Source organism: Pseudophryne corroboree (genome assembly GCF_028390025.1).
Source record: "Pseudophryne corroboree isolate aPseCor3 chromosome 12 unlocalized genomic scaffold, aPseCor3.hap2 SUPER_12_unloc_2, whole genome shotgun sequence".
NCBI lineage: Eukaryota > Metazoa > Chordata > Amphibia > Anura > Myobatrachidae > Pseudophryne > Pseudophryne corroboree.
Window position 1 is genome coordinate 112205 of NW_026967486.1, and position 24060 is coordinate 136264.

General features: G+C 41.1%; 1 protein-coding gene across 5 annotated transcripts in view; it reads left to right on the top strand.

Moving 5' to 3' along the window:
* Positions 1 to 24060, top strand: part of LOC134983018 (V-type proton ATPase catalytic subunit A-like) — a 419995-nt gene that overhangs the window by 87192 nt on the left and 308743 nt on the right. For 2 of the 5 annotated variants that reach the window (XM_063948713.1, XM_063948714.1), the window contains exon 2: positions 20741 to 20846. The exons of the other annotated variants lie outside the window; for them this stretch is intronic. The gene's annotated coding sequence lies outside the window, so the exon portion shown is untranslated. The remainder of the gene's footprint in view (positions 1 to 20740; positions 20847 to 24060) is intronic. 5 annotated transcript variants of the gene reach the window in all.

Below are 24060 nucleotides of genomic sequence, written 5' to 3' on the forward strand. Positions count from 1 at the left end.
TGGCGATATTGATATATTAAGCTGCTATAAAGGAAACAACACTTCTGTAGGGTTGTTCCTATATATTTATAGCGCTTGGGTGTGTACTGGCAAACTCTCCCTCTGTCTCCCCAAAGGGCTAGTGGGGTCCTGTCTTCGATAAGAGCATTCCCTGTGTGTCTGCTGTGTGTCGGTACGTGTGTGTCGACATGTATGAGGACGATGTTGGTGTGGAGGCGGAGCAATTGCCGGTAATGGTGATGTCACCCCCTAGGGAGTCGACACCGGAATGGATGGCTTTGTTTATGGAATTACGTGATAATGTCAGCACGTTACAAAAATCAGTTGACGACATGAGACGGCCGGCAAACCAGTTAGTACCTGTCCAGGCGTCTCAGACACCGTCAGGGGCTGTAAAACGCCCTTTACCTCAGTCGGTCGACACAGACCCAGACACGGACACCGAATCTAGTGTCGACGGTGAAGAAACAAACGTATTTTCCAGTAGGGCCACACGTTATATGATCACGGCAATGAAGGAGGCTTTGCATATCTCTGATACTGCAAGTACCACAAAAAGGGGTATTATGTGGGGTCTGAAAAAACTACCTGTAGTTTTTCCTGAATCAGAGGAATTGAATGAAGTGTGTGATGAAGCGTGGGTTAACCCCGATAGAAAATTATTGGCATTATATCCTTTCCCGCCAGAGGTTAGGGCGCGCTGGGAAACACCCCCTAGGGTGGATAAGGCACTCACACGCTTATCAAAACAAGTGGCGTTACCGTCTCCTGAAACGGCCGCCCTCAAGGATCCAGCTGATAGGAGGCTGGAAACTACCCTGAAAAGTATATACACTCATACTGGTGTTATACTGCGACCAGCCATCGCCTCAGCATGGATGTGCAGTGCTGGGGTGGTTTGGTCGGATTCCCTGACTGAAAATATTGATACCCTGGATAGGGACAGTATTTTATTGACTATAGAGCAATTAAAGGATGCTTTTCTTTATATGCGAGATGCTCAGAGGGATATTTGCACTCTGGCATCGAGAGTAAGTGCGATGTCCATATCTGCCAGAAGAAGTTTATGGACGCGACAGTGGTCAGGTGATGCGGATTCCAAACGGCATATGGAAGTATTGCCGTATAAAGGGAAGGAATTATTTGGGGTCGGTCTATCGGATTTGGTGGCCACGGCAACAGCCGGGAAATCCACCTTTTTACCTCAGGTCCCCTCCCAACAGAAAAAGACACCGTCTTTTCAGCCGCAGTCCTTTCGTTCCTATAAGAACAAGCGGGCAAAAGGACAGTCATATCTGCCCCGAGGCAAAGGAAAGGGTAAGAGAGTGCACCAAGCAGCTCCCTCCCAGGAGCAGAAGCCCTACCCGGCTTCTGCAAAGCCCTCAGCATGACGTTGGGGCTTTACAAGCGGACTCAGGGGCGGTGGGGGGTCGACTCAAGAATTTCAGCGCACAGTGGGCTCACTCACAGGTGGACCCCTGGATCCTGCAGGTAGTATCTCAGGGTTACAGGTTGGAATTCGAGAAGTCTCCCCCTCGCCGGTTCCTAAAGTCTGCTCTGCCAACGTCTCCCTCAGACAGGGCGACGGTATTGGAAGCCATTCACAAGCTGTATTCTCAGCAGGTGATAGTCAAGGTACCCCTCCTACAACAGGGAAAGGGGTATTATTCCACACTATTTGTGGTACCGAAGCCGGACGGCTCGGTAAGACCTATTCTAAATCTGAAATCTTTGAACCTGTACATACAAAAATTCAAGTTCAAGATGGAGTCACTCAGAGCAGTGATAGCGAATCTGGAAGAAGGGGACTTTATGGTGTCCCTGGACATCAAGGATGCTTACCTGCATGTCCCAATTTGCCCTTCACATCAAGGGTACCTCAGGTTCGTGGTGCAAAACTGTCATTATCAGTTTCAGACGCTGCCGTTTGGATTGTCCACGGCACCTCGGGTCTTTACCAAGGTAATGGCCGAAATGATGTTTCTTCTGCGAAGAAAAGGCGTATTAATTATCCCTTACTTGGACGATCTCCTGATAAGGGCAAGGTCCAGAGAACAGCTGGAGGACGTAGTAGCACTAACCCAAGTAGTGCTGCAACAGCACGGGTGGATTCTGAATTTTCCAAAATCTCAATTGACCCCGACGACACGTCTGCTGTTCCTGGGAATGATTCTGGACACGGTTCAGAAAAAGGTGTTTCTTCCGGAGGAGAAAGCCAGGGAGTTATCCGAACTTGTCAGGAACCTCCTAAAACCAGGAAAAGTGTCTGTGCATCAATGCACAAGAGTCCTGGGAAAAATGGTGACTTCTTACGAAGCGATTCCATTCGGCAGATTCCACGCACGAACTTTTCAGTGGGATCTGCTGGACAAATGGTCCGGATCGCATCTGCAGATGCATCAGCGGATAACTTTGTCTCCACGGACAAGGGTGTCTCTTCTGTGGTGGTTGCAGAGTGCTCATCTGTTAGAGGGCCGCAGATTCGGCATACAGGACTGGGTCCTGGTGACCACGGATGCCAGTCTGAGAGGCTGGGTAGCGGTCACACAGGGAAGAAACTTCCAGGGAGTGTGGTCAAGCCTGGAGATGTCTCTTCACATAAATATACTGGAGCTAAGAGCGATTTACAATGCTCTAAGCCTGGCAAAACCCCTGCTTCAGGGTCAGCCGGTGTTGATCCAGTCGGACAACATCACGGCAGTCGCCCACGTAAACAGACAGGGCGGCACAAGAAGCAGGAGGGCAATGGCAGAAGCTGCAAGGATTCTTCGCTGGGCGGAAGATCATGTGATAGCACTGTCAGCAGTGTTCATTCCGGGAGTGGACAACTGGGAAGCGGACTTCCTCAGCAGACACGATCTACACCCGGGAGAGTGGGGACTTCATCCAGAAGTCTTCCACATGATTGTGAACCGTTGGGAAAAACCAAAGGTGGATATGATGGCGTCCCGCCTCAACAAAAAACTGGACAGGTATTGCGCCAGGTCAAGAGACCCTCAGGCAATAGCTGTGGACGCTCTGGTAACACCGTGGGTGTTCCAGTCAGTGTATGTGTTTCTTCCTCTGCCTCTCATACCAAAAGTACTGAGAATTATACGGCAAAGGGGAGTAAGAACGATACTCGTGGCTCCGGATTGGCCAAGAAGAACTTGGTACCCGGAACTTCAGGAGATGCTCACGGAAGATCCGTGGCCTCTACCTCTAAGACGGGACCTGCTTCAGCAGGGACCGTGTCTATTCCAAGACTTACCGCGGCTGCGTTTGACGGCATGGCGGTTGAACGCCGAATTCTAAGGGAAAAAGGCATTCCGGAAGAGGTCATCCCTACCCTGGTAAAAGCCAGGAAGGAGGTGACTGCACAACATTATCACCGCATTTGGAGAAAATATGTTGCGTGGTGTGAGGCCAGGAAGGCCCCGACGGAGGAATTTCAACTGGGTCGATTCCTACATTTCCTGCAAACAGGATTGTCTATGGGCCTCAAATTAGGATCCATTAAGGTTCAAATTTCGGCCCTGTCGATTTTCTTCCAGAAAGAATTGGCTTCAGTTCCTGAAGTCCAGACTTTTGTAAAAGGAGTACTACATATACAGCCCCCGGTTGTGCCCCCAGTGGCTCCGTGGGATCTTAATGTAGTTTTGGATTTTCTCAAATCCCATTGGTTTGAGCCACTCAAATCGGTGGATTTGAAATATCTTACATGGAAAGTAACCATGCTACTGGCCCTGGCTTCAGCCAGGAGAGTGTCAGAATTGGCGGCTTTATCGTATAAAAGCCCATATCTGATTTTCCATTCGGACAGGGCAGAACTGCGGACGCGTCCTCAGTTTCTGCCTAAGGTGGTTTCAGCGTTTCACCTGAACCAGCCTATTGTGGTGCCTGCGGCTACTAGCGATTTGGAGGATTCCAAGTTGCTGGACGTTGTCAGGGCATTGAAAATATATATTTCAAGGACGGCTGGAGTCAGAAAATCTGACTCGCTGTTTATACTGTATGCACCCAACAAGCTGGGTGCTCCTGCTTCTAAGCAGACGATTGCTCGTTGGATTTGTAGCACAATTCAACTTGCACATTCTGTGGCAGGCCTGCCACAGCCTAAATCTATCAAGGCCCATTCCACAAGGAAGGTGGGCTCATCTTGGGCGGCTGCCCGAGGGGTCTCGGCATTACAACTCTGCCGAGCAGCTACGTGGTCGGGGGAGAACACGTTTGTAAAATTCTACAAATTTGATAACCTGGCTAAAGAGGACCTGGAGTTCTCTCATTCGGTGCTGCAGAGTCATCCGCACTCTCCCGCCCGTTTGGGAGCTTTGGTATAATCCCCATGGTCCTGACGGAGTCCCAGCATCCACTAGGACGTCAGAGAAAATAAGATTTTACTTACCGATAAATCTATTTCTCGTAGTCCGTAGTGGATGCTGGGCGCCCATCCCAAGTGCGGATTGTCTGCAATACTTGTACATAGTTATTGTTACAAAAAAATCGGGTTGTTATTGTTGTGAGCCGTCTGTTCAGAGGCTCCTACGTTTGTCATACTGTTAACTGGGTTCAGATCACAGGTTGTACGGTGTGATTGGTGTGGCTGGTATGAGTCTTACCCGGGATTCAAAATCCTTCCTTATTGTGTACGCTCGTCCGGGCACAGTATCCTAACTGAGGCTTGGAGGAGGGTCATGGGGGGAGGAGCCAGTGCACACCACCTAGTCCTAAAGCTTTTATTTTTGTGCCCTGTCTCCTGCGGAGCCGCTAATCCCCATGGTCCTGACGGAGTCCCAGCATCCACTACGGACTACGAGAAATAGATTTATCGGTAAGTAAAATCTTATTTTTAACAAGCAAAGCAGGCTGTTTTAAATGCTTGGGCTGCACCACATGTAGCTACATGTTAACGGGGGACTCGATCTCACACCCACATACGGGGAAGAGATTGAAGATCCCCAAAGCATTGACATGCAGCTCGACATATGTAGTTTATGTGCTAATCTGTCCCTGCAGCCTCTACTATGTGGGCAAGACCCAGTGTCTATTTAAAGAGAGGATGGCCCAACATAGATCAGCGATCAGGGCTGCCCTGGTATCAGGGAGCAGCGAACAACCTGTGGCCCGTCATTTTGCGCAGATGCGTCACAGCCTGGCCTCTGTCCGCTACAAAATAGTGGACCAGGTTCCGGAGTCCATCCGAGGCGGTAACCGAGCAAAAAAACTGTTGCAACTGGAGGCAAGGTGGATCCACAAACTAGATACGATTCACCCCCGTGGTCTTAATGAATACCTGAGTCTAAATTGTTTTCTGTGAGGCTGGATGTAGAATCAGGGTTGAAGATGGTTAATACAGGATGCACTCCCCCAGTAGTATGGGTAGGATCATTCTGAACGCAGTTGACAGGGTAGTCAAATCAGACCATCAGATTTATTAGGAAAGGTCAGATAGAAATAAATATGGGGACCCTTGCACCTATTGTCCCCTTTAAATGCCGGTTGACTATTGAGGTTGAAGTTTATTGAGTTTAATTAATGGCAGACCGACAGGACAGGTCATTGTTCATGTAACCATTAAGATCAGATTGGACAAATTACAGCTGTTGGTGCTTTTATAGTTTTATATCACTTAATATGGTTAAGATATATTTATTGCAGATCCCAGATTGTTTTGGAGCACTTGATGTTTTTATATCACTTATGGTGCACAACATTGTGTGCCGCTTGGGCACTGGAAGCACTGTTTTAAACAATTATGTACTGTCATTTCCACGTAAGTGGTCCGAATTACACTGTTTGCTATGTACATGTATTTTTTTGTAGTTGTCCGTTGCCATGGCAACTTGTTGCCATGACGGTACAGATTCCCTGCTCGTGTGGGCCCTCCCCACGGCTACGTCGCCCGGCAACAAAGCCACGTCACCCGGAAGGGGCGGAGACTGCCGAAACCGGAAGTGCGGGCTCCGGAGCTCGGGACGCCGCTGGCCGTGACGAAGGGGGCAGAGCCAGGAACTGGTAAGGTATTTAAGTTTAGTTTATCACTGTGTTTATTTGTATTGCTGTGTCTTGAAGAAGGGAGTACGTCTCCCGAAACGTCATCCATTAAAAGCACGTTTTCTACTTTCAAGTAAGTCTCCTGAGTGCCGCCTTCCATCTTCTATATGCAGAGCGATTTTGCTTAAGGAGGGCACCGGAGCCAATTCCCTGCGGGACAGAGGAGTGCCAGACCAAGGACAGTGCTATATATATATATATATATATGTGTGTGTGTGTGTGTGTGTGTGTCACACGCCGGGGGTTGGTGCATCGGGGGCGCCAACTTGCTGCCTTGCCCCGGGTGCCGAAGATCCTAGTTTCGGCCCTGCTCACAGGCCACAGGTACATAGCGGTGCCAACTATTTCTACTACCACAGGCAGTAATTATAGTTTTTCATTAAAGTAGCAGCATTCACATTTGTACTGCCACAGGCAGTAATTATATATGTTCCATCCAGCATTTGTACTGCCACAGGCAGTAGTACAATGCTCCTCCATGGGTCCCGGGTGCCAAACCCCTTCCAGCCGCGGCTCACAGAGGCGCATTAGGCCGGGAAAAGTCCTGGTAATCCTCATATTTGAAAAAATAACAAACAACTACACTGTCACTATCTAAGGAGACAGGAAAAAAGACTGGGGAAGCCAGGGGCGGTCGGACCTATATTCCCAGGGGGGCGGAGCCTAAAATAGAAAAAACTTCTTGTCTATAATCTAGGAGTAGGGATAAATCCCAGAGTAATGGCTGCCATGGAGTAGCGTAGAAGAAGTATATATATTACTGTATATATCAGTACAGAGCAGTGTAACTGTGACCATGTGTCCTGACAAGCAGTATAGAAGCTATAGAAAAGTATATATATTACTGTATATATCAGTACAGAGCAGTGTAACTGTGACACGTGTCCTAACAAGCAGTATAGAAGCTATAGAATAGTATATATATATTACTATATATCAGTACAGAGCGGTGTATCTGTGAACATGTGTCCTGACAAGCAGTATAGAAGCTATAGAAAAGTATATATATTACTGTATATATCAGTACAGAGCAGTGTAACTGTGACACATGTGTCCTGACAAGCAGTATAGAAGCTATAGAATAGTATATATATTACTATATATCAGTACAGAGCGGTGTATCTGTGAACATGTGTCCTGACAAGCAGTATAGAAGCTATAGAAAAGTATATATATTATTGTATATATATCAGTACAGAGCGGTGTAACTGTGACACATGTGTCCTGACAAGCAGTATAGAAGCTATAGAAAAGTATATATATTATTGTATATATCAGTACAGAGCAGTGTAACTGTGACACATGTGTCCTGACAAGCAGTATAGAAGCTATAGAAAAGTATATATATTACTGTATATATCAGTACAGAGCAGTGTAACTGTGACACATGTGTCCTGACAAGCAGTATAGAAGCTATAGAAAAGTATATATATTACTGTATATATCAGTACAGAGCAGTGTAACTGTGACACATGTGTCCTGACAAGCAGTATAGAAGCTATAGAAAAGTATATATATTACTGTATATATCAGTACAGAGCAGTGTAACTGTGACACATGTGTCCTGACAAGCAGTATAGAAGCTATAGAAAAGTATATATATTACTGTATATATCAGTACAGAGCAGTGTAACTGTGACCATGTGTCCTGACAAGCAGTATAGAAGCTATAGAAAAGTATATATATTATTGTATATATCAGTACAGAGCAGTGTAACTGTGACACATGTGTCCTGACAAGCAGTATAGAAGCTATAGAAAAGTATATATATTACTGTATATATCAGTACAGAGCAGTGTAACTGTGACACATGTGTCCTGACAAGCAGTATAGAAGCTATAGAAAAGTATATATATTACTGTATATATCAGTACAGAGCAGTGTAACTGTGACACATGTGTCCTGACAAGCAGTATAGAAGCTATAGAAAAGTATATATATTACTGTATATATCAGTACAGAGCAGTGTAACTGTGACCATGTGTCCTGACAAGCAGTATAGAAGCTATAGAATAGTATATATATATTACTATATATCAGTACAGAGCGGTGTATCTGTGAACATGTGTCCTGACAAGCAGTATAAAAGCTATAGAAAAGTATATATATTACTGTATATCAGTACAGAGTGGTGTAACTGTGACACATGTGTCCTGACAAGCAGTATAAAAGCTATAGAAAAGTATATATATTATTGTATATATCAGTACAGAGCGGTGTAACTGTGACACATGTGTCCTGACAAGCAGTATAGAAGCTATAGAAAAGTTTATATATTATTGTATATATCAGTACAGAGCGGTGTAACTGTGACACATGTGTCCTGACAAGCAGTATAGAGGCTATAGAAAAGTATATATATTATTGTATATATCAGTACAGAGCGGTGTAACTGTGACCATGTGTCCTGACAAGCAGTATAGAAGCTATAGAAAAGTATATATATTACTGTATATATCAGTACAGAGCGGTGTAACTGTGACACATGTGTCCTGACAAGCAGTATAGAAGCTATAGAAAAGTATATATATTATTGTATATATCAGTACAGAGCGGTGTAACTGTGACACATGTGTCCTGACAAGCAGTATAGAAGCTATAGAAAAGTATATATATTATTGTATATATATCAGTACAGAGCAGTGTAACTGTGACACATGTGTCCTGACAAGCAGTATAGAAGCTATAGAAAAGTATATATATTATTGTATATATCAGTACAGAGCAGTGTAACTGTGACACATGTGTCCTGACAAGCAGTATAGAAGCTATAGAAAAGTATATATATTATTGTATATATCAGTACAGAGCGGTGTAACTGTGACATGTGTCCTGACAAGCAGTATAGAAGCTATAGAAAAGTTTATATATTATTGTATATATCAGTACAGAGCAGTGTAACTGTGACACATGTGTCCTGACAAGCAGTGTAGAAGCTATAGAAAAGTATATATATTACTGTATATATCAGTACAGAGCGGTGTAACTGTGACACATGTGTCCTGACAAGCAGTGTAGAAGCTATAGAAAAGTATATATATTACTGTATATATCAGTACAGAGCAGTGTAACTGTGACACATGTGTCCTGACAAGCAGTATAGAAGCTATAGAAAAGTATATATATTACTGTATATATCAGTACAGAGCAGTGTAACTGTGACACATGTGTCCTGACAAGCAGTATAGAAGCTATAGAAAAGTATATATATTATTGTATATATCAGTACAGAGCGGTGTAACTGTGACCCATGTGTCCTGACAAGCAGTATAGAAGCTATAGAAAAGTATATATATTATTGTATATATCAGTACAGAGCAGTGTAACTGTGACACATGTGTCCTGACAAGCAGTATAGAAGCTATAGAAAAGTTTATATATTATTGTATATATCAGTACAGAGCGGTGTAACTGTGACACGTGTCCTGACAAGCAGTATAGAAGCTATAGAAAAGTATATATATTACTGTATATATCAGTACAGAGCGGTGTAACTGTGACCATGTGTCCTGACAAGCAGTATAGAAGCTATAGAAAAGTATATATATTATTGTATATATCAGTACAGAGCGGTGTAACTGTGACCCATGTGTCCTGACAAGCAGTATAGAAGCTATAGAAAAGTATATATATTACTGTATATATCAGTACAGAGCAGTGTAACTGTGACCATGTGTCCTGACAAGCAGTATAGAAGCTATAGAAAAGTTTATATATTATTGTATATATCAGTACAGAGCGGTGTAACTGTGACACGTGTCCTGACAAGCAGTATAGAAGCTATAGAAAAGTATATATATTACTGTATATATCAGTACAGAGCGGTGTAACTGTGACACATGTGTCCTGACAAGCAGTATAGAAGCTATAGAAAAGTTTATATATTATTGTATATATCAGTACAGAGCGGTGTAACTGTGACACGTGTCCTGACAAGCAGTATAGAAGCTATAGAAAAGTATATATATTACTGTATATATCAGTACAGAGCAGTGTAACTGTGACACATGTGTCCTGACAAGCAGTATAGAAGCTATAGAAAAGTATATATATTATTGTATATATCAGTACAGAGCAGTGTAACTGTGACACATGTGTCCTGACAAGCTGTATAGAAGCTATAGAAAAGTATATATATTACTGTATATCAGTACAGAGCGGTGTAACTGTGACACATGTGTCCTGACAAGCAGTATAGAAGCTATAGAAAAGTATATATATTATTGTATATATCAGTACAGAGCAGTGTAACTGTGACACATGTGTCCTGACAAGCAGTATAGAAGCTATAGAAAAGTATATATATTATTGTATATATCAGTACAGAGCAGTGTAACTGTGACACATGTGTCCTGACAAGCAGTATAGAAGCTATAGAAAAGTATATATATTATTGTATATATCAGTACAGAGCAGTGTAACTGTGACCATGTGTCCTGACAAGCAGTATAGAAGCTATAGAAAAGTATATATATTACTGTATATCAGTACAGAGCGGTGTAACTGTGACACATGTGTCCTGACAAGCAGTATAGAAGCTATAGAAAAGTATATATATTATTGTATATATCAGTACAGAGCGGTGTAACTGTGACCCATGTGTCCTGACAAGCAGTATAGAAGCTATAGAAAAGTATATATATTATTGTATATATCAGTACAGAGCGGTGTAACTGTGACACATGTGTCCTGACAAGCAGTATAGAAGCTATAGAAAAGTATATATATTATTGTATATATCAGTACAGAGCGGTGTAACTGTGACACATGTGTCCTGACAAGCAGTATAGAAGCTATAGAAAAGTATATATATTATTGTATATATCAGTACAGAGCGGTGTAACTGTGACACATGTGTCCTGACAAGCAGTATAGAAGCTATAGAAAAGTATATATATTATTGTATATATCAGTACAGAGCAGTGTAACTGTGACCATGTGTCCTGACAAGCAGTATAGAAGCTATAGAAAAGTATATATATTATTGTATATATCAGTACAGAGCAGTGTAACTGTGACACATGTGTCCTGACAAGCAGTATAGAAGCTATAGAAAAGTATATATATTATTGTATATATCAGTACAGAGCAGTGTAACTGTGACATGTGTCCTGACAAGCAGTATAGAAGCTATAGAAAAGTATATATATTATTGTATATATCAGTACAGAGCGGTGTAACTGTGACCATGTGTCCTGACAAGCAGTATAGAAGCTATAGAAAAGTATATATATTATTGTATATATCAGTACAGAGCGGTGTAACTGTGACACATGTGTCCTGACAAGCAGTATAGAAGCTGTAGAAAAGTATATATATTATTGTATATATCAGTACAGAGCAGTGTAACTGTGACATGTGTCCTGACAAGCAGTATAGAAGCTATAGAAAAGTATATATATTATTGTATATATCAGTACAGAGCGGTGTAACTGTGACACATGTGTCCTGATAAGCAGTATAGAAGCTATAGAAAAGTATATATATTACTGTATATATCAGTACAGAGCAGTGTAACTGTGACCCATGTGTCCTGACAAGCAGTATAGAAGCTATAGAAAAGTATATATATTACTGTATATATCAGTACAGAGCAGTGTAACTGTGACATGTGTCCTGACAAGCAGTATAGAAGCTATAGAAAAGTATATATATTACTGTATATATCAGTACAGAGCGGTGTAACTGTGACACATGTGTCCTGACAAGCAGTATAGAAGCTATAGAAAAGTATATATAATATTATTGTATATATCAGTACAGAGCGGTGTAACTGTGACACATGTGTCCTGACAAGCAGTATAGAAGCTATAGAAAAGTATATATAATATTATTGTATATATCAGTACAGAGCGGTGTAACTGTGACACATGTGTCCTGACAAGCAGTATAGAAGCTATAGAAAAGTATATATATTATTGTATATATCAGTACAGAGCAGTGTAACTGTGACATGTGTCCTGACAAGCAGTATAGAAGCTATAGAAAAGTATATATATTATTGTATATATCAGTACAGAGCAGTGTAACTGTGACATGTGTCCTGACAAGCAGTATAGAAGCTATAGAAAAGTATATATATTATTGTATATATATCAGTACAGAGCGGTGTAACTGTGACACATGTGTCCTGACAATCAGTATAGAAGCTATAGAAAAGTATATATAATATTATTGTATATATCAGTACAGAGCAGTGTAACTGTGACACATGTGTCCTGACAAGCAGTATAGAGGCTATAGAAAAGTATATATATTACTGTATATATCAGTACAGAGCAGTGTAACTGTGACCCATGTGTCCTGACAAGCAGTATAGAAGCTATAGAAAAGTATATATAATATTGTATATATCAGTACAGAGCAGTGTAACTGTGACACATGTGTCCTGACAAGCAGTATAGAGGCTATAGAAAAGTATATATATTACTGTATATATCAGTACAGAGCAGTGTAACTGTGACACATGTGTCCTGACAAGCAGTATAGAGGCTATAGAAAAGTATATATATTACTGTATATCAGTACAGAGCAGTGTAACTGTGACACGTGTCCTGACAAGCAGTATAGAAGCTATAGAAAAGTATATATATTACTGTATATCAGTACAGAGCGGTGTAACTGTGACACATGTGTCCTGACAAGCAGTATAGAAGCTATAGAAAAGTATATATATTATTGTATATATCAGTACAGAGCAGTGTAACTGTGACCATGTGTCCTGACAAGCAGTATAGAAGCTATAGAAAAGTATATATATTACTGTATATATCAGTACAGAGCGGTGTAACTGTGACCCATGTGTCCTGACAAGCAGTATAGAAGCTATAGAAAAGTATATATATTATTGTATATATCAGTACAGAGCGGTGTAACTGTGACACATGTGTCCTGACAAGCAGTATAGAAGCTATAGAAAAGTATATATATTACTGTATATATCAGTACAGAGCGGTGTAACTGTGACACATGTGTCCTGACAAGCAGTATAGAAGCTATAGAAAAGTTTATATATTATTGTATATATCAGTACAGAGCAGTGTAACTGTGACACATGTGTCCTGACAAGCAGTATAGAAGCTATAGAAAAGTATATATATTATTGTATATATCAGTACAGAGCAGTGTAACTGTGACACATGTGTCCTGACAAGCAGTATAGAAGCTATAGAAAAGTATATATATTATTGTATATATCAGTACAGAGCAGTGTAACTGTGACACATGTGTCCTGACAAGCAGTATAGAAGCTATAGAAAAGTATATATATTATTGTATATATCAGTACAGAGCGGTGTAACTGTGACACATGTGTCCTGACAAGCAGTATAGAAGCTATAGAAAAGTATATATATTATTGTATATATCAGTACAGAGCGGTGTAACTGTGACACATGTGTCCTGACAAGCAGTATAGAAGCTATAGAAGAGTATATATATTATTGTATATATCAGTACAGAGCAGTGTAACTGTGACCATGTGTCCTGACAAGCAGTGTAGAAGCTATAGAAAAGTATATATATTACTGTATATCAGTACAGAGCGGTGTAACTGTGACACATGTGTCCTGACAAGCAGTATAGAAGCTATAGAAAAGTATATATATTATTGTATATATCAGTACAGAGCGGTGTAACTGTGACCATGTGTCCTGACAAGCAGTATAGAAGCTATAGAAAAGTATATATATTACTGTATATATCAGTACAGAGCTGTTTAACTGTGATCCATGTGTCCTGACAAGCAGTATAGAAGCTATAGAAAAGTATATATATTACTGTATATATCAGTACAGAGCGGTGTAACTGTGACCATGTGTCCTGACAAGCAGTATAGAAGCTATAGAAAAGTATATATATTATTGTATATATCAGTACAGAGCAGTGTAACTGTGACACATGTGTCCTGACAAGCAGTATAGAAGCTATAGAAAAGTATATATATTATTGTATATATCAGTACAGAGCAGTGTAACTGTGACACATGTGTCCTGACAAGCAGTATAGAAGCTATAGAAAAGTATATATATTATTGTATATATCAGTACAGAGCAGTGTAACTGTGACACATGTGTCCTGACAAGCAGTATAGAAGCTATAGAAAAGTATATATATTATTGTATATATCAGTACAGAGCGGTGTAACTGTGACACGTGTCCTGACAAGCAGTATAGAAGCTATAGAAAAGTATATATATTATTGTATATATATCAGTACAGAGCGGTGTAACTGTGACACATGTGTCCTGACAAGCAGTATAGAAGCTATAGAAAAGTATATATATTATTGTATATATCAGTACAGAGCGGTGTAACTGTGACACATGTGTCCTGACAAGCAGTATAGAAGCTATAGAAGAGTATATATATTATTGTATATATCAGTACAGAGCAGTGTAACTGTGACCATGTGTCCTGACAAGCAGTATAGAAGCTATAGAAAAGTATATATATTATTGTATATATCAGTACAGAGCGGTGTAACTGTGACACATGTGTCCTGACAAGCAGTATAGAAGCTATAGAAGAGTATATATATTATTGTATATATCAGTACAGAGCAGTGTAACTGTGACCATGTGTCCTGACAAGCAGTGTAGAAGCTATAGAAAAGTATATATATTACTGTATATATCAGTACAGAGCAGTGTAACTGTGACACATGTGTCCTGACAAGCAGTATAGAAGCTATAGAAAAGTATATATATTATTGTATATATATCAGTATAGAGCGGTGTAACTGTGACACATGTGTCCTGACAAGCAGTATAGAAGCTATAGAAAAGTATATATATTATTGTATATCAGTACAGAGCGGTGTAACTGTGACACGTGTCCTGACAAGCAGTATAGAAGCTATAGAAAAGTATATATATTATTGTATATATCAGTACAGAGCGGTGTAACTGTGACCATGTGTCCTGACAAGCAGTATAGAAGCTATAGAAAAGTATATATATTACTGTATATCAGTACAGAGCAATATAACTGTGACCATGTGTCCTGACAAGCAGTATAGAAGCTATAGAAAAGTATATATATTATTGTATATATCAGTACAGAGCGGTGTAACTGTGACACGTGTCCTGACAAGCAGTATAGAAGCTATAGAAAAGTATATATATTATTGTATATATATCAGTACAGAGCAGTGTAACTGTGACCATGTGTCCTGACAAGCAGTATAGAAGCTATAGAAAAGTATATATATTACTGTATATCAGTACAGAGCAATATAACTGTGACCATGTGTCCTGACAAGCAGTATAGAAGCTATAGAAAAGTATATATATTATTGTATATATCAGTACAGAGCGGTGTAACTGTGACATGTGTCCTGACAAGCAGTATAGAAGCTATAGAAAAGTATATATATTATTGTATATATCAGTACAGAGCGGTGTAACTGTGACCATGTGTCCTGACAAGCAGTATAGAAGCTATAGAAAAGTATATATATTACTGTATATCAGTACAGAGCGGTGTAACTGTGACACATGTGTCCTGACAAGCAGTATAGAAGCTATAGAAAAGTATATATATTACTGTATATATCAGTACAGAGCAGTGTAACTGTGACACATGTGTCCTGACAAGCAGTATAGAAGCTATAGAAAAGTATATATATTATTGTATATATCAGTACAGAGTGGTGTAACTGTGACACGTGTCCTGACAAGCAGTATAGAAGCTATAGAAAAGTATATATATTACTGTATATCAGTACAGAGCGGTGTAACTGTGACCCATGTGTCCTGACAAGCAGTATAGAAGCTATAGAAAAGTATATATATTACTGTATATATCAGTACAGAGCAGTGTAACTGTGACACATGTGTCCTGACAAGCAGTATAGAAGCTATAGAAAAGTATATATATTACTGTATATCAGTACAGAGCGGTGTAACTGTGACCCATGTGTCCTGACAAGCAGTATAGAAGCTATAGAAAAGTATATATATTATTGTATATATCAGTACAGAGCGGTGTAACTGTGACACATGTGTCCTGACAAGCAGTATAGAAGCTATAGAAAAGTATATATATTACTGTATATATCAGTACAGAGCAGTGTAACTGTGACCCATGTGTCCTGACAAGCAGTATAGAAGCTATAGAAAAGTATATATTTTATTGTATATATCAGTACAGAGCAGTGTAACTGTGACACATGTGTCCTGACAAGCAGTATAGAAGCTATAGAAAAGTATATATATTACTGTATATCAGTACAGAGCGGTGTAACTGTGACACATGTGTCCTGACAAGCAGTATAGAAGCTATAGAAAAGTATATATATTATTGTATATATCAGTACAGAGCGGTGTAACTGTGACCCATGTGTCCTGACAAGCAGTATAAAAGCTATAGAAAAGTATATATATTATTGTATATATCAGTACAGAGCAGTGTAACTGTGACACATGAGTCCTGACAAGCAGTATAGAAGCTATAGAAAAGTATATATTATATACTGGTGGTCCCCAGTCCCCACAATGCAGCACACTGATCAGATATTTGCAGCACACTGATATGGAGCGTTTTCAGGCAGAGAACGTAGATTATTTGCAGCACACTGAGCACAGATATTTGCAGCACACTGAGCACAGATTTTTTCAGCACACTGAGCACAGATATTTGCAGCACACTGAGCACAGATATTTGCAGCACACTAAGCACAGATATTTGCAGCACACTGAGCACAGATTATTTGCAGCACACTGAGCACAGATATTTGCAGCACACTGAGCACAGATATTTGCAGCACACTGAACACAGATTATTTGCAGCACACTGAGCACAGATATTTGCAGCACACTGAGCACAGATATTTGCAGCACACTGAGCACAGATATTTGCAGCACACTGAGCACAGATATTTGCAGCACACTGAGCACAGATATTTGCAGCACACTGAGCACAGATATTTGCAGCACACTGAGCACAGATTATTTGCAGCACACTGAGCACAGATATTTGCAGCACACTGAGCACAGATATTTGCAGCACACTGAGCACAGATTATTTGCAGCACACTGAGCACAGATATTTGCAGCACACTGAGCACAGATATTTGCAGCACACTGAGCACAGATTATTTGCAGCACACCGAGCACAGATATTTGCAGCACACTGAGCACAGATATTTGCAGCACACTGAGCACAGATATTTGCAGCACACTGAGCACAGATATTTGCAGCACACTGAGCACAGATTATGGAGCTTTTCAGGGAGAGAACGCAGCCACGTCCTCTCCGTTCAATCTCCAAAGCATGAGTGAAAATGGCGGCGACGCGCGGCTTCTTATATAGAATACAAATCTCGCGAGAATCCGACAGCGGGATGATGACGTTCAGGCGCGTTCTGGTTAACGGAGCAAGGCGGGAAGATCCGAGGCTGCCTCGGAACCGTGTAAAATAGGTGAAGTTCGGGGGAGTTTGGATCCCAAGGAACCGAACCCGTTCATCTCTAGCCTCAACCTGTGGTAACGGGCCACATTCCTTAAGCAGGGCCTCTAGCACTGCATCCCCCCACTGGGCCCTTCATGCCGCAGTCATGCACTGCCGCTGGGATCGGTCTACCATCATCAATATAGAAGAGCAATGGTTGGAGGTCTTGTGCAATCTGCTCAGCCATGTTATCTCTGGTTCATCACGTGCTATTCTCCATCCACCCGGGCGGACGCGATTACGCACTGGCATGGCGTCCATTCTGCAGAGATGTCTGAACTACTTCAACGCTGTCTTTTAATAGAGGATTCAGTTGCGGGTTGGTCTTGGCATAGTTTTCGGATGTTTCCATTTCTCCATCCCTCTGTTAGTTTTACTTGTGGGGTGTTTCATAAGGACGTAGGTCCAGATTTATCAAGCCTCGGAGAGTGATAAATAGCACGGTGATAAAGTTACCGCCAATCAGTTACTAACTGTCATGTTACGGGCTGTGTTTGAGAAATGACAGCAAGGAGCTGATTGGCCGGTGCTTTATCACTGTCCAAGGCTTGATAAATCTATCATTTGGAAACATTCCAGCCTTGTTAGGTCACTTGTAAGGATTGTCCATGATTCTGGACCATAAAGTAATATTGGGGGTCATTCACTGCAGTTTTTTGCAGCCGTGCGATCGGGTCTGAACAGCGCATGCGTAGGGGCTGAGTAAGTTCTGAGCTGCGCCGCTCTCTGCACAAGCGTTTGCAGCCCGGCACAGCGAATCCCCCCTCCGTCGGCTACCTGATCGCAGCACTGCAAACAATAGCCTGCGTGCGACCAGGTCTGACTTAGGCCCATTGTTCTAACCATTGCCTGGAATATCTATATTTTTGTGGCAATGAAATGTCCTGTTGGTTCCAGAGGCCTTTCCTCAGCCATGTACAGGGATATGCGGTGTGTCATGCACAGCAGCCCTGCTAGCTAAACACCATGAGCGTCATCTGGTTGTAGAACTGTCAGTGTATACAGTAAACACAGCCCTGGCCGCCTCCTCATGTCCTCCTAAAGTCACCTCTAGTGAGACACAGGTAAGGTGGAACTGCTCTTTACAGTAAATATCATCCCCCCTGCTCTTCCTCTACATATATTAAGCCAGAGACTGCAAGAACTGTGTGTGATTTCATTACACAGGGATACTAAGCAGTCATTAAGGTGAGTCCCCAATCTCATTCACTCTTTACATCAATGTCCTTTGTGTGAATTCATAAGTTCTTCTACTTATTAAGTTTGTCTGTTGATCAGATGCACAGTTGTGACAGGGTGTTATGACGTGTGCAGTTAGTCTCTATATACAGTACACATGGAGAATACACAGTAGTGACAGGGTGTTATGACGTGTGCAGTTAGTCTCTATATACAGTACACATGGAGAATACACAGTAGTGATAGGGTGTGTATGACGTGTGCAGTTAGTCTCTATATACAGTACACATGGAGAGTACACAGTAGTGACAGGGTGTTATGACGTGTGTAGTTAGTCTCTATATACAGTACACATGGAGAGTACACAGTAGTGATAGGGTGTGTATGATGTGTGCAGTTAGTCTCTATATACAGTACACATGGAGAGTACACAGTAGTGATAGGGTGTGTATGATGTGTGCAGTTAGTCTCTATATACAGTACACATGGAGAGTACACAGTAGTGATAGGGTGTGTATGACGTGTGCAGTTAGTCTCTATATACAGTACACATGGAGAATACACAGTAGTGACAGGGTATGTATGACGTGTGTAGTTAGTCTCTATATACAGTACACATGGAGAGTACACAGTAGTGATAGGGTGTGTATGACGTGTGTAGTTAGTCTCTATATACAGTACACATGGAGAGTACACAGTAATGATAGGGTGTGTATGAAATGTGCAGTTAGTCTCTATATACAGTACACATGGAGAGTACACAGTAATGATAGGGTGTGTATGAAATGTGTAGTTAGTCTCTATATACAGTACACATGGAGAGTACACAGTAGTGATAGGGTGTGTATGACGTGTGCAGATAGTCTCTATATACAGTACACATGGAGAGTACACAGTAGTGATAGGGTGTGTATGACGTGTGCAGTTAGTCTCTATATTCAGTACACATGGAGAGTACACAGTAGTGATAGGGTCTGTATGACGTGTGCAGTTAGTCTCTATATACAGTACAAATGGAGAGTACACAGTAGTGATAGGGTCTGTATGACGTGTGCAGTTAGTCTCTATATACAGTACACATGGATAGTACACAGTAGTGACAGGGTCTGTATGACGTGTGTAGTTAGTCTCTATATCCAGTACACATGGAGAGTACACAGTAGCGATAGGGTGTGTATGACGTGTGCAGTTAGTCTCTATATACAGTACACATGGAGAGTACACAGTAGTGATAGGGTGTGTATGACGTGTGCAGTTAGTCTCTATATACAGTACACATGGAGAGTACACAGTAGTGATAGGGTGTGTATGACGTGTGCAGTTAGTCTCTATATACAGTACACATGGAGAGTACACAGTAGTGATAGGGTGTGTATGACGTGTGTAGTAAGTCTCTATATACAGTACACATGGAGAGTACACATTAGTGATAGGGTGTGTATGACGTGTGCAGTTAGTCTCCATATACAGTACACATAGAGATTATACAGTAGTGTTAGGGTCTGTATGACGTGTGTAGTTAGTCTCTATATACAGTACACATGGAGATTATACAGTAGTGATAGGGTCTGTATGGCGTGTGTAGCTAGTCTCTAACTTTCTATATACAGTACACATGGAGAGTACACAGTAGTGAAAGGGTGTGTATGACGTGTGCAGTTAGTCTCCATATACAGTACACGGAGAGTACACAGTAGTGATAGGGTGTGTATGATGTGTGCAGTTAGTCTCCATATACAGTACACATGAAGATTATACAGCAGTGACAGGGTCTGTATGATGTGTGTAGTTAGTCTCTATATACAGTACACATGGAGAGTACACAGTAGTGATAGGGTCTGTATGACATAGTAACATAGTAACATAGTATTTGAGGTTGAATAGAGGCAAATTGCCCATCGTGTTCAATCTGTTTTAAGTTGTGATGATTCTACATACTTGCTAAATAATGTTTTATGACTAGTTAGCTACTATAACTCATGTTACCCCCGGATTATCCACTTTGATATTTTAAGTATTATAACCTTGGATAGCTTTTTAATTCAGAAATGTATCCTTTTTTAAATCCAAATACAGAGTCCGCCATTACCACCTTCCCTGGCAGGGAATTCCACATCCTGATTGCCCTAACAGTGAAGAACCCTTTCCTCCGTTGCGTTCGGAACTTTATCCTCCAATCGCAGTGAGTGCCCACGTGTCCTAAACTGTGTTCTTTTAATAAATAATTCCTCTGATAACTCTTTGTGATGTCCCTTTACATATTTGAAGATATTAATAATATCTCCTCTTAGGCGCCTCTTTTCTAGTGTATACATATTCAGCCTAGTAAGTCTTTCCTTATAGTCCAGTCCTTCTAGGCCTTTAATCAATTTAGTAGCTCGCCTTTGAACACTTTCGAGTTCACTGATGTCTTTTATATACAATGGTGCCCAAAACTGAACACAATATTTCAGGTGCGGACGTACCAATGCCTTATACAGCGGCATGATTACATCCGACTCCCTTGACTCAATTCCCCGTTTTATGCACGCTAGCACCTTACTTGCCTTCTTTACTGCGTTTTGACATTGTGTATGGTTATTAAGCCTATTATCAATGAGTACCCCCAAATCTTTTTCCAACTCTGTTTCCCCTAGGCGTTCCCTATTTAGTATGTAGGATGCAAGTTTGTTTTTAGTCCCAAATTCATAACCTTGCATTTGTCTGTATTGAACCTCATTTTCCATTTAGACGCCCGGAGTTCAAGTTTAGATAGATCATTCTGCAAGGACTCCACATCCAATTCTGAATTAATTACCTTACACAGTTTAGTATCATCTGCAAAGATTGACACTGTGCTTTCTAGGCCTATTTCTAGGTCATTGATAAATATGTTGAACAGTAGTGGTCCGAGTACGGACCCTTGTGGTATTCCGCTGACTACTGGGGACCAGGTTGAGGACTTCCCGTTGACCACTACTCGCTGTACCCTGCTATCCAACCAGTTGCTTATCCATGTGCAAATAGTTTTTCCTAGGCCAAGCTCCTTTAATTTAATCATCAGTCTCCTGTGAGGAATTGTATCGAAGGCTTTTGCAAAATCTTGGAAGACCACATCCACTGCTTTTCCCTGATCAAGATTATTGCTCTCACTTCCTCATAGAAGCTAATTAAGTTAGTCTGACATGACCTGTCCCTCACAAACCCATGCTGGTTCTTGCTAATAATCCTAGCGGACTGTAGATACTCCTGTATGCCGTCCCTTAGAATTCCTTCCAATATTTTCCCCATTCCTTCCAATAGTTTTATATGACGTGTGCAGTTAGTCTCTATATACAGTACACATGGAGAGTACAAAGTAGTGATAGGGTGTGTATGACGTGTGCAGTTAGTCTCTATATACAGTACACATGGAGAGTACACTGTAGTGATAGGGTCTGTATGACGTGTGCAGTTAGTCTCTATATACAGTACACATGGAGAGTACACTGTAGTGACAGGGTATGTATGACGTGTGTAGTTAGTCTCTATATACAGTACACATGGAGAGTACACAGTAGTGACAGGGTCTGTATGACGTGTGCAGTTAGTCTCTATATACAGTACACATGGAGAGTACACTGTAGTGACAGGGTATGTATGACGTGTGCAGTTAGTCTCTATATACAGTACACATGGAGAGTACACAGTAGTGATAGGGTGTGTTGATAGGGTGTGTATGACGTGTGCAGTTAGTCTCTATATACAGTACACATGGAGAGTACACTGTAGTGACAGGGTCTGTATGACGTGTGTAGTTAGTCTCTATATACAGTACACATGGAGAGTACACAGTAGTGACAGGGTCTGTATGACGTGTGCAGTTAGTCTCTATATACAGTACACATGGAGAGTACACTGTAGTGACAGGGTCTGTATGACGTGTGCAGTTAGTCTCTATATACAGTACACATGGAGAGTACACAGTAGTGATAGGGTGTGTATGACCTGTGCAGTTAGTGTCTATATACAGTACACATGGAGAGTACACAGTAGTGATAGGGTCTGTATGACGTGTGTAGTTAGTCTCTATATACAGTACACCTGGAGATTATACAGTAGTGATAGGGTCTGTATGACGTGTGCAGTTAGTCTCTATATACAGTACACATGGAGAGTACACAGTAGTGATAGGGTGTGTATGACGTGTGCAGTTAGTCTCTATATACAGTACACATGGAGAGTACACTGTAGTGATAGGGTCTGTATGACGTGTGCAGTTAGTCTCTATATACAGTACACATGGAGAGTACACTGTAGTGACAGGGTATGTATGACGTGTGTAGTTAGTCTCTATATACAGTACACATGGAGAGTACACAGTAGTGACAGGGTCTGTATGACGTGTGCAGTTAGTCTCTATATACAGTACACATGGAGAGTACACTGTAGTGACAGGGTATGTATGACGTGTGCAGTTAGTCTCTATATACAGTACACATGGAGAGTACACAGTAGTGATAGGGTGTGTATGACGTGTGCAGTTAGTCTCTATATACAGTACACATGGAGAGTACACTGTAGTGACAGGGTCTGTATGACGTGTGTAGTTAGTCTCTATATACAGTACACATGGAGAGTACACAGTAGTGATAGGGTGTGTATGACGTGTGCAGTTAGTCTCTATATACAGTACACATGGAGAGTACACAGTAGTGATAGGGTGTGTATGACGTGTGTAGTTAGTCTCTATATACAGTACACATGGAGAATACACAGTAGTGATAGGGTCTGTATGATGTGTGTAGTTAGTCTCTATATACAGTACACATGGAGAATACACAGTAGTGATAGGGTCTGTATGATGTGTGTAGTAAGTCTCTATATACAGTACACATTGAGAGTACACAGTAGTGATAGGGTGTGTATGACGTGTGTAGTTAGTCTCTATATACAGTACACATGGAGAGTACACTGTAGTGATAGGGTGTGTATAATGTGTGTAGTTAGTCTCTATATACAGTACACATGGAGAATACACAGTAGTGATAGGGTCTGTATGATGTGTGTAGTTAGTCTCTATATACAGTACACATGGAGAATACACAGTAGTGATAGGGTCTGTATGATGTGTGTAGTAAGTCTCTATATACAGTACACATGGAGAGTACACAGTAGTGATAGGGTCTGTATGATGTGTGTAGTTAGTCTCTATATACAGTACACATGGAGAATACACAGTAGTGATAGGGTCTGTATGATGTGTGTAGTAAGTCTCTATATACAGTACACATGGAGAGTACACTGTAGTGACAGGGTCTGTATGACGTGTGCAGTTAGTCTCTATATACAGTACACATGGAGAGTACACAGTAGTGATAGGGTGTGTATGACGTGTGTAGTAAGTCTCTATATACAGTACACATGGAGAGTACACA